This window comes from Myxine glutinosa, chromosome 1, assembly GCF_964187855.1.
Source record: "Myxine glutinosa chromosome 1, kmMyxGlut1.1, whole genome shotgun sequence".
NCBI classification, from domain to species: domain Eukaryota; kingdom Metazoa; phylum Chordata; class Myxini; order Myxiniformes; family Myxinidae; genus Myxine; species Myxine glutinosa.
Window position 1 is genome coordinate 274,490,587 of NC_136261.1, and position 12,389 is coordinate 274,502,975.

General features: G+C 47.2%; 1 protein-coding gene across 3 annotated transcripts in view; it reads right to left on the reverse strand.

Moving 5' to 3' along the window:
- Positions 1 to 11,173, reverse strand: part of LOC137437566 (homeobox protein Hox-A2) — a 51,841-nt gene extending 40,668 nt beyond the window's left edge. For 2 of the 3 annotated variants that reach the window (XM_078787084.1, XM_068132017.2), the window contains exons 1-2: positions 11,036 to 11,173; positions 7,888 to 8,001 (exon numbers count right to left, since the gene is read on the reverse strand). The gene's annotated coding sequence lies outside the window, so the exon portion shown is untranslated. The remainder of the gene's footprint in view (positions 1 to 7,887; positions 8,002 to 11,035) is intronic. The other variant, XM_078787088.1, reaches the window with a different exon arrangement.
- Between the last annotated feature and the right edge of the window lie 1,216 nt (positions 11,174 to 12,389).

Here is a 12,389-nt window from a genome sequence, read left to right on the forward strand (position 1 = left end):
CCATCCCGCCCATCCAAAATCCCCATCCTCTCAGCCATCCCACCCCTCCAAAATCCCCATCCTCTCAGCCATCCCGCCCATCCAAAATCCCCATCTTCTCACCCATCCCGCCCATCCAAAATTGCCATCCTCTCAGCCATCCCGCCCATCCAAAATCCCCATCCTCTCAGCCATCCCGCCCAGCCAAAATCCCCATCCTCTCAGCCATCCCGCCCAGCCAAAATCCCCATCCTCTCAGCCATCCCACCCCTCCAAAATCACCATCCTCTCAGCCATCCCGCCCATCCAAAATCCCCATCCTCTCAGCCATCCCGCCCAGCCAAAATCCCCATCCTCTCAGCCATCCCGCCCATCCAAAATTGCCATCCTCTCAGCCATCCCACCCATCCAAAATCCCCATCCTCTCACCCATCCCGCCCATCCAAAATCCCCATCCTCTCAGCCATCCCGCCCAGCCAAAATCCCCATCCTCTCACCCATCACACTACTCCAAAATCCCCATCCTCTCAGCCATCCCACCCAGCCAAAATCCCCATCCTCTCAGCCATCCCGCCCAGCCAAAATCCCCATCCTGTCAGCCATCCAACCCCTCCAAAATCACCATCCTCTCAGCCATCCCGCCCATCCAAAATCCCCATCCTCTCAGCCATCCCGCCCATCCAAAATCTCCATCCTCTCAGCCATCCCGCCCAGCCAAAATCCCCATCCTCTCAGCCATCCCGCCCATCCAAAATCCCCATCCTCTCACCCATCACACCACTCCAAAATCCCCATCCTCTCGCCCATCTCACCACTCCAAAATCCCCATCCTCTCAGCCATCCCGCCCAGCCAAAATCCCCATCCTCTCAGCCATCCCGCCCATCCAAAATCCCCATCCTCTCAGCCATACCGCCCATCCAAAATCCCCATCCTCTCAGCCATCCCGCCCATCCAAAATCCCCATCCTCTCAGCCATCCCGCCCATCCAAAATCCCCATCCTCTCAGCCATCCCGCCCATCCAAAATCCCCATCCTCTCAGCCATCCCGCCCAGCCAAAATCCCCATCCTCTCAGCCATCCCGCCCATCCAAAATCCCCATCCTCTCAGCCATCCCGCCCATCCAAAATCCCCATCCTCTCAGCCATCCCGCCCATCCAAAATCCCCATCCTCTCAGCCATCCCGCCCATCCAAAATCCCCATCCTCTCACCCATCACACCACTCCAAAATCCCCACCCTCTCGCCCATCTCACCACTCCAAAATCCCCATCCTCTCAGCCATCCCGCCCATCCAAAATCCCCATCCTCTCACCCATCACACCACTCCAAAATCCCCATCCTCTCGCCCATCTCACCACTCCAAAATCCCCATCCTCTCAGCCATCCCGCCCAGCCAAAATCCCCATCCTCTCAGCCATCCCGCCCAGCCAAAATCCCCATCCTCTCAGCCATCCCGCCCATCCAAAATCCCCATCCTCTCAGCCATCCCGCCCATCCAAAATCCCCATCCTCTCAGCCATCCCACCCCTCCAAAATCCCCATCCTCTCAGCCATCCCACCCCTCCAAAATCCCCATCCTCTCAGCCATCCCACCCCTCCAAAATCCCCATCCTCTCAGCCATCCCGCCCATCCAAAATCCCCATCCTCTCACCCATCACACCACTCCAAAATCCCCATCCTCTCGCCCATCTCACCACTCCAAAATCACCATCCTCTCGCCCATCCCACCACTCCAAAATCCCCATCCTCTCAGCCATCCCACCCCTCCAAAATCCCCATCCTCTCAGCCATCCCGCCCATCCAAAATCCCCATCCTCTCAGCCATCCCGCCCATCCAAAATCCCCATGCTGTCAGCCATCCCGCCCATCCAAAATCCCCATCCTCTCACCCATCCCGCCCATCCAAAATTACCATCCTCTCAGCCATCCCGCCCATCCAAAATCCCCATCCTCTCAGCCATCCCACCCCTCCAAAATCCCCATCCTCTCAGCCATCCCGCCCATCCAAAATCCCCATCTTCTCACCCATCCCGCCCATCCAAAATTGCCATCCTCTCAGCCATCCCGCCCATCCAAAATCCCCATCCTCTCAGCCATCCCGCCCAGCCAAAATCCCCATCCTCTCAGCCATCCCGCCCAGCCAAAATCCCCATCCTCTCAGCCATCCCACCCCTCCAAAATCACCATCCTCTCAGCCATCCCGCCCATCCAAAATCCCCATCCTCTCAGCCATCCCGCCCAGCCAAAATCCCCATCCTCTCAGCCATCCCGCCCATCCAAAATTGCCATCCTCTCAGCCATCCCACCCATCCAAAATCCCCATCCTCTCACCCATCCCGCCCATCCAAAATCCCCATCCTCTCAGCCATCCCGCCCAGCCAAAATCCCCATCCTCTCACCCATCACACGACTCCAAAATCCCCATCCTCTCAGCCATCCCACCCAGCCAAAATCCCCATCCTCTCAGCCATCCCGCCCAGCCAAAATCCCCATCCTCTCAGCCATCCCACCCCTCCAAAATCACCATCCTCTCAGCCATCCCGCCCATCCAAAATCCCCATCCTCTCAGCCATCCCGCCCATCCAAAATCCCCATCCTCTCAGCCATCCCGCCCAGCCAAAATCCCCATCCTCTCAGCCATCCCGCCCATCCAAAATCCCCATCCTCTCACCCATCACACCACTCCAAAATCCCCATCCTCTCGCCCATCTCACCACTCCAAAATCCCCATCCTCTCAGCCATCCCGCCCAGCCAAAATCCCCATCCTCTCAGCCATACCGCCCATCCAAAATCCCCATCCTCTCAGCCATCCCGCCCATCCAAAATCCCCATCCTCTCAGCCATCCCGCCCATCCAAAATCCCCATCCTCTCAGCCATCCCGCCCATCCAAAATCCCCATCCTCTCAGCCATCCCGCCCATCCAAAATCCCCATCCTCTCAGCCATACCGCCCATCCAAAATCCCCATCCTCTCAGCCATCCCGCCCATCCAAAATCCCCATCCTCTCAGCCATCCCGCCCATCCAAAATCCCCATCCTCTCAGCCATCCCGCCCATCCAAAATCCCCATCCTCTCAGCCATCCCGCCCAGCCAAAATCCCCATCCTCTCAGCCATCCCGCCCATCCAAAATCCCCATCCTCTCAGCCATCCCACCCCTCCAAAATCACCATCCTCTCAGCCATCCCGCCCATCCAAAATCCCCATCCTCTCAGCCATCCCGCCCATCCAAAATCCCCATCCTCTCAGCCATCCCGCCCATCCAAAATCCCCATCCTCTCACCCATCACACCACTCCAAAATCCCCATCCTCTCGCCCATCTCACCACTCCAAAATCCCCATCCTCTCAGCCATCCCGCCCATCCAAAATCCCCATCCTCTCACCCATCACACCACTCCAAAATCCCCATCCTCTCGCCCATCTCACCACTCCAAAATCCCCATCCTCTCAGCCATCCCGCCCATCCAAAATCCCCATCCTCTCAGCCATCCCACCCCTCCAAAATCCCCATCCTCTCAGCCATCCCACCCCTCCAAAATCCCCATCCTCTCAGCCATCCCGCCCAGCCAAAATCCCCATCCTCTCAGCCATCCCGCCCAGCCAAAATCCCCATCCTCTCAGCCATCCCGCCCATCCAAAATCCCCATCCTCTCAGCCATCCCGCCCATCCAAAATCCCCATCCTCTCAGCCATCCCACCCCTCCAAAATCCCCATCCTCTCAGCCATCCCACCCCTCCAAAATCCCCATCCTCTCAGCCATCCCGCCCATCCAAAATCCCCATCCTCTCAGCCATCCCACCCCTCCAAAATCCCCATCCTCTCAGCCATCCCACCCCTCCAAAATCCCCATCCTCTCAGCCATCCCACCCCTCCAAAATCCCCATCCTCTCAGCCATCCCACCCCTCCAAAATCCCCATCCTCTCAGCCATCCCACCCCTCCAAAATCCCCATCCTCTCAGCCATCCCGCCCATCCAAAATCCCCATCCTCTCACCCATCACACCACTCCAAAATCCCCATCCTCTCGCCCATCTCACCACTCCAAAATCCCCATCCTCTCAGCCATCCCGCCCAGCCAAAATCCCCATCCTCTCAGCCATACCGCCCATCCAAAATCCCCATCCTCTCAGCCATCCCGCCCATCCAAAATCCCCATCCTCTCAGCCATCCCGCCCATCCAAAATCCCCATCCTCTCAGCCATCCCGCCCATCCAAAATCCCCATCCTCTCAGCCATCCCGCCCATCCAAAATCCCCATCCTCTCAGCCATACCGCCCATCCAAAATCCCCATCCTCTCAGCCATCCCGCCCATCCAAAATCCCCATCCTCTCAGCCATCCCGCCCATCCAAAATCCCCATCCTCTCAGCCATCCCGCCCATCCAAAATCCCCATCCTCTCAGCCATCCCGCCCAGCCAAAATCCCCATCCTCTCAGCCATCCCGCCCATCCAAAATCCCCATCCTCTCAGCCATCCCACCCCTCCAAAATCACCATCCTCTCAGCCATCCCGCCCATCCAAAATCCCCATCCTCTCAGCCATCCCGCCCATCCAAAATCCCCATCCTCTCAGCCATCCCGCCCATCCAAAATCCCCATCCTCTCACCCATCACACCACTCCAAAATCCCCATCCTCTCGCCCATCTCACCACTCCAAAATCCCCATCCTCTCAGCCATCCCGCCCATCCAAAATCCCCATCCTCTCACCCATCACACCACTCCAAAATCCCCATCCTCTCGCCCATCTCACCACTCCAAAATCCCCATCCTCTCAGCCATCCCGCCCATCCAAAATCCCCATCCTCTCAGCCATCCCACCCCTCCAAAATCCCCATCCTCTCAGCCATCCCACCCCTCCAAAATCCCCATCCTCTCAGCCATCCCGCCCAGCCAAAATCCCCATCCTCTCAGCCATCCCGCCCAGCCAAAATCCCCATCCTCTCAGCCATCCCGCCCATCCAAAATCCCCATCCTCTCAGCCATCCCGCCCATCCAAAATCCCCATCCTCTCAGCCATCCCACCCCTCCAAAATCCCCATCCTCTCAGCCATCCCACCCCTCCAAAATCCCCATCCTCTCAGCCATCCCGCCCATCCAAAATCCCCATCCTCTCAGCCATCCCACCCCTCCAAAATCCCCATCCTCTCAGCCATCCCACCCCTCCAAAATCCCCATCCTCTCAGCCATCCCACCCCTCCAAAATCCCCATCCTCTCAGCCATCCCACCCCTCCAAAATCCCCATCCTCTCAGCCATCCCGCCCAGCCAAAATCCCCATCCTCTCGCCCATCTCACCACTCCAAAATCCCCATCCTCTCAGCCATCCCGCCCATCCAAAATCCCCATCCTCTCACCCATCACACCACTCCAAAATCCCCATCCTCTCGCCCATCTCACCACTCCAAAATCCCCATCCTCTCAGCCATCCCGCCCATCCAAAATCCCCATCCTCTCAGCCATCCCACCCCTCCAAAATCCCCATCCTCTCAGCCATCCCACCCCTCCAAAATCCCCATCCTCTCAGCCATCCCGCCCAGCCAAAATCCCCATCCTCTCAGCCATCCCGCCCAGCCAAAATCCCCATCCTCTCAGCCATCCCGCCCATCCAAAATCCCCATCCTCTCAGCCATCCCGCCCATCCAAAATCCCCATCCTCTCAGCCATCCCACCCCTCCAAAATCCCCATCCTCTCAGCCATCCCACCCCTCCAAAATCCCCATCCTCTCAGCCATCCCGCCCATCCAAAATCCCCATCCTCTCAGCCATCCCACCCCTCCAAAATCCCCATCCTCTCAGCCATCCCACCCCTCCAAAATCCCCATCCTCTCAGCCATCCCACCCCTCCAAAATCCCCATCCTCTCAGCCATCCCGCCCAGCCAAAATCCCCATCCTCTCACCCATCACACCACTCCAAAATCCCCATCCTCTCGCCCATCTCACCACTCCAAAATCACCATCCTCTCGCCCATCCCACTCCTGCACCTTGCACTCCAGTGCAATGGTGCCTCCAAAGCCTCAGACGGGGCACAAATTTCAAATTACATTCGAAACTTCCAGATTGACTTTACAAAATTGCCTTCACACGCAATCATGCTCATGAATATGAGTTTCATATCCCAACCAATGTCATTTTCTAACAAACACTACATCGATCAGAAGTTTAATACATATATTAAATATGTATATATTTTTAACATATACATATATATATATATATACATATACTAGCTTGGCTCAGCTCGCTGCGCTCGCCTCACCAAGCGTCGTTACTGAGGAACGGGCTTATTTTAGCTGAGGATAATGACTGTACCTGAGTTGCTGCTGTGTTGTCATGATTTACACCAATCATAATACAAACAATTACTTTGCACAAATGTATTTGTTGTGTTTGTGATATTACATTTTTATCGGCAATTTCGGTTGAAGATTTACGTTGAATGTTTTTTTTTTTCAAGAAAGAACCCCTCAGCACATACCTGGGGGAGGGGTAGGTGCAGACTGGAAGTTTGGGACGATGACACCTCACCACCACGTAATTCAAAACACCTCACAGCGATAAAACACGTAATAAAAACACCTCATCACCACGAAAGTAACAACACCTTACCACCACGTCATTTAAAAACACCTCACCACCATGTAATTCAAAACACCTCACCACCATGTAATTATAAATACCTCACCACCACGTGATTTAAAAACACCTCACCACCACGAAATTGAAAAACACCTCACAGCCATAAAACACGTAATAAAAACACCTCACCACCACGAAATTAAAAACACCTCACCACCACATCATTTAAAAACACCTCACCACCAAGTAATTCAAAACACCTCACCACCACGTAATTCAAAATATCTCACCACAATGTAATTCAAAACACCTCACCATCACGTAATTATAAATACCTCACCACCACGTGATCCAAAACCACCACCACGTTATTAAAATCACTTCACAACCACGGAAACAAAAGTTTGAGGGAGTCGTTAAGTGACAACACAGACACTGCCCAGATGTGTAGATATACAGATAAATGACTGTACCTGAGTTGCCGCTTTGTCATGGTTTAAACCAATCATAATTCAAACAATTATTTTGCACAAATGTATTTTTAATATACGTAATATAACATTTTATAAACAATTGAAGTTGAAAACATAAGTTGAAAAAAAAAATTTCCCCAAAAAAATTCCCCCCCAAAAATATTAAAAATTGGAATTTTTTTCAAAACAAATACCCTTAGGACACACCGACGGGAGAGATAGGTGCATACCAGAAGATTGGTACGATTTCACAAAAGTTTGAGTGAGTAGTTCAGTGACTGCACAGATATATATATATATATATATATATATATATATATATATATATATATATATATATATATATATATATATATATATATATATATATACTGTATATATACTGTATATATATATATATATATATATATATATATATATATATATATATATATGTATATATATGTATGTATGTATATATACTTATATATACTTACATACATACACACATACACACATACACACATACACACACATACACACACACATACACACATACACACACATATACACACACACACACACATACACACATACACACACACACACACACATACACACATACACACACATACATACATACACACATACACACACACACACACACACACACACACACACACACACACACACATACACACATACACACACATACAAACATACACACATACACACACACACACACACACACACATACACACAATCTGATTTTGATATACCATACTCTATTACAGAGTATCAGTGCTGAAGCAATTTCTTGAGTATTTGGGGCAGGAATTTTTTTAATTGTTCAGGGTGCCGATAATAACTCACCTACTTTTCACTGAGGCCACCATGGGATCTTCAACATCCACCAACTTATGCCGGCAGATGGGATGCCCACTTTAACGTCCATCATGGGGACGGCGCAAACACTGATGATTCACCCTGCGTGTGGATGACAATTTATAGCATTTCGAAATGAAATGTATACTTCATTTATATGGGGTGATAATTCCTGGACACATTTTAATGATAAACAATCATTTGTGTCAACTATCATTTTTGTTGTTCCTGATGATGTTGAGGAGTAAGCTTTGGAAATTTGGACTACACCATCACAACTGAAAATGAACAAGTGGAGCACAAAGCTGCTATTGTAGAGCTTTATTTTGCCAACAACTACTCAATAAAATTGCTCAAATACAGTTTCGGGCAAAATTTGGTTTGTGCACATAATCCCACAAGGAATTCAATATTGCGCAATGTTAACGTACATTGGACAACTGACATAGTATCAGGTGCAAAAAGGTCAGGTCGATAGAAAACAGTAAGAACGGAAGAAGCAATTGAAGGAGTGAGAGAAGGAGTCCAACAGAGCCCAAATAAGTCGGCCAGAAGGCATTCTCTACAGCTAGGCATTGAATTTAGAAGAAGGATCTTAATTTGTACACCTAGAAAATGCAAGTAACACAACAGTTGAAGTCGGCAGACTATCAAACAGACTGGCAATGTACAACACTGTAGAATTTCTATCACAATAGGATTTTGCTCGGTAACCCAAATTTCGGTGAAAACTCCATAATGTCAGATGAAGCACATTCTCACTTATCGGGACAAGAATCCTCAAAAAACCTTTACACGGCCTGAATGTGACAGTTTGGTGTATTGTCTCCAAATCTTGGATAATAGGCCCTTACTGTATATCTTTGAAAATGAACGAGGGGAAACCATGGCAGTGAATGGTGATCAGTACCCTGAATTGCTGAGAGAATTTTTCATTCGTGAATTACGTTTCCGTAACACAAACTTTCTGAATTACATTATCTCAAACTAAACTTGACGAATGACTGAATTACGTTCCAAAAATTGTACGTTTTATTAATTTGTGTTCTCCGTATTCTCATAATAAAGGTTTAATGAAGATATGATGGCAAAAGCCCAATTAGTAAAAATGTGATGGCCTGGACAGACACACTGAAGCTCAATTGTAAATAAATAAATAAACATGGAAGCAATTATTAATTATGTTCTCCATATTCGTAAAATAAAGGTTTGTTGAAAATTTGACGACACAAAAGCTCAAATAATAAAAAATATTTATGGCCTGGATACGCAAACACATTTTCAAAACCCCATCTATCACTGTGCGTTTTCCTTTTAACAGGATGGAGCAACTTGACGCATAAGCAATGAAACGCAAATGTTGCAATGGACATTTCCAAAATCATGTTGTTTCAAGAACTGGGGCCATTCCATGGTCACCACGACCACCCGACCTTATATCGCCAGATGTTTTGTGGGAATAATTAAAGTCCAACGTCTATACGACTAGACCAAGAACATTAACTGAACTGAACCAGAACGGAACTCGGTAGAGCGAATACCTCCGCCAGGCTGAACAGTTTTTGGTTTGTATCCCACTGGTAGACCGGATCTGGATTCGGCCCTGAACCAAAATCGAATCGGCTTGTTCTTGTCACTTAACAAACCTGTCCACCAACTTTAGTCACAACTCGTCCATAACTTTTTGAAATATCATGCTATGTGTCATTTTGGCACCATCTCTCAATGGTGAAGAATCACTTCAAAAATTAAATAATTCTCATATCCGAATCCATATTCAGATCTTCACCAAAATAGAATCGAATCGTCCTTGTCAGACACCCAACCTGTCCACCAAGTTTCGTCCAAATCCGTCCACAACTTTTTGAGATATCCTGCTATGTATCGTTTTTGGCCCCATCTCCCAATGGTGAAAAATCACTTTAAAAATTCTACCAGCCGGATCCAAATCCGCATCTTCACCAAAATCTAATAATTTCGTCTTTGTCACATACGCTACCTCTCCGCCAAATTTCGTCCGAATCCGTCGACAACTTTTTGAGATATTTTCTTCAAAAACAGACAAACAAACATACAGACAGGGTTTAAAACGTAACCTCCATCCACCTTCGGTAGCGGAGGTAAAAATAATATCAGAAATGAAATAAGCCGCATTTCTCCTGAAAACAATTCAGCAAGTTACGGACAATTTCATCTTCCACTGCAGTGAATGCATACGTTTTAAGACAGGTTACCTGACATCAGTCATTTTCAATAAATAAAGAAATGTGAGTACCACCAATATTTCAACATTGTTCTTTCAAAGGTGTGGTGTCCTGAATTTTTACTATCCAAATAAAACAGTTTATCAACAAGACGATGTGTCCATGAATAAATTGTCACCATGTATAATCAGTAAATCATTAGTATAGGGCCTATACTATAGGCCTACTCAATCTTTATATTATTTATTATAGCATTATTATTAAACAACGAAATATAATTATATGAAATGCAACATTTATTTATATAACAACTAGCAGGGGTACCCATGTTGCCTGGTGTTGTTCTAATCCTGTTGGTATTTTGAAGAATTAAAATATATATATATATATATTTACTGTAGGGGCCTAAAACGCTTTTGTCCACCCATTAAGAAATGGGGTTGGGGATCATTTAGTATTACCTTTAACACAGCTACAAAGGATGAGGCACAAAAGAGCGATTTTTTAAAATCGAATTTTTTTTTTCAAAATTTTCAAATTTGTTTTTGCCTAAAACATTCCCCGGAACTCACTGATGAGCTTCTGAAAGTTTGACAAAGATCTGTTCGGCCATCTCTGAGAAAAATGGCGACATACATACAGGCAGACAAGTCTCGTATAGTAAAGATACATATGCTGTACAGTATAAGAAAAAGAAAATTGATCGTACTTCATAGAATAAGGACTGTTGTTGTTGTTAGTGTTATTATTAGGGCCGTAATGCAGTAGCCTCATTTTACACTCATTGGGGGGATCTCTTAGCGAAAAGGTTGCAGATTTCACCTTGTTTATATTTCTAAGCCTCAGCAAATTCATTCTATTCTGCTTTCCAAAGTCATCTTGTTATTTATACAGTTCATTATATGCATTAGGGAGATGTTATTTTGTGTTACCTGCATTTCTTTCTCCTGGTGAAGTTCTCTGTGGATTTCCTGCAGGAGTTTGTTGCTGGAATCTCCATGGAGAATCGACGGTGGCAGACGTGAGATCGCGATTAATGAGCGCCCAGATAGCACACCGGGTGAAACCCTGGGTGGGGATTCAATGCTGGAAGCTCGACCTGTTCAGCATAAACATTCGATCACCTGCTCTATATACGGGAGGAGGGGAGGACACGCAGTGAGGAATCGACATGTCAGGTTGAGTGAGCACTCAAGCACTCCTCTTTCGTTTTCTCCATTTATTCCTCATCATCCTCTTCCTCGATATATACATACATATATATATATATATATATATATATATATATATATATATATATATATATATATATATATATATATATATATATATATATATATATACTGTATATGCATCTTCTTCACTTATCTGCGCAACCATCGATGATGACCCCAAATTTACCATCAAGTGTGGCTGTGACTTTCCTGACACCCTCAAGTCTCATGCATACGTGGGAGTGGGACCGATGGTGCCTAAAAGGCCCCTAATTAAATCCCAAACCCCTGCAAAGTGCAGAAACGTCCTTGTCTCGAGGCTCCCTTTGCGGACTAATTATAAGAGCGGGTTATTCTCTTCGGCTCCATTACAAGCACCTCTGCACACGATCGCCCGAGCAGCTCGTACAATGCTTAATCTTGTCTAACGTTCACGGAAGGCAAGGGATGGATGCCTTGGATGGAAATCTGTCGCTGAACCATGCTGGAAGCAAAATTATGAAGACCAAATGAAAGCAGATGATGATGATGAGAATCTCATGAAGCACCCATCGCATTAAGTTCGTAAATTGAGTTGGGATGCAACACAGACATGATAAATTGTATTGCCATTTTCTCCGATTTTACTTGTATAAAGAAACAATAAAATATACAAAGAGGGATATTGACTCTGTGACATTCCGTTCTTTCTCGGCCGTATTATGTTTATCTTTACCTCTACATGATGCACTATATTACCCAAAGGATATTGAGACTGCAAGAATGTAGACTGAGTTGTTAGAAATTCATAACAATTTATTCGATTTCTAATGTGGTACTACTGCTCGTCTGCCTTTGGTAACAAGTTGAACTCCAACCCTATTAGTAATACATTGAACAATATTTTGGTTCATATAGTATACTAGTAAAAAGCCCATCAAAATGATGGGTTGGAACAGTTTAATAGACGGTGCAGCCGCATGAGCGTGCCAAAGTCTGAAGCTTTGGCCTTGTGTCAGGTGTGCTTATATCTTCTTTATTTATTAGACATCATACAGATGTAAATGAACACTCGTTTTACTCTGCGCATGTT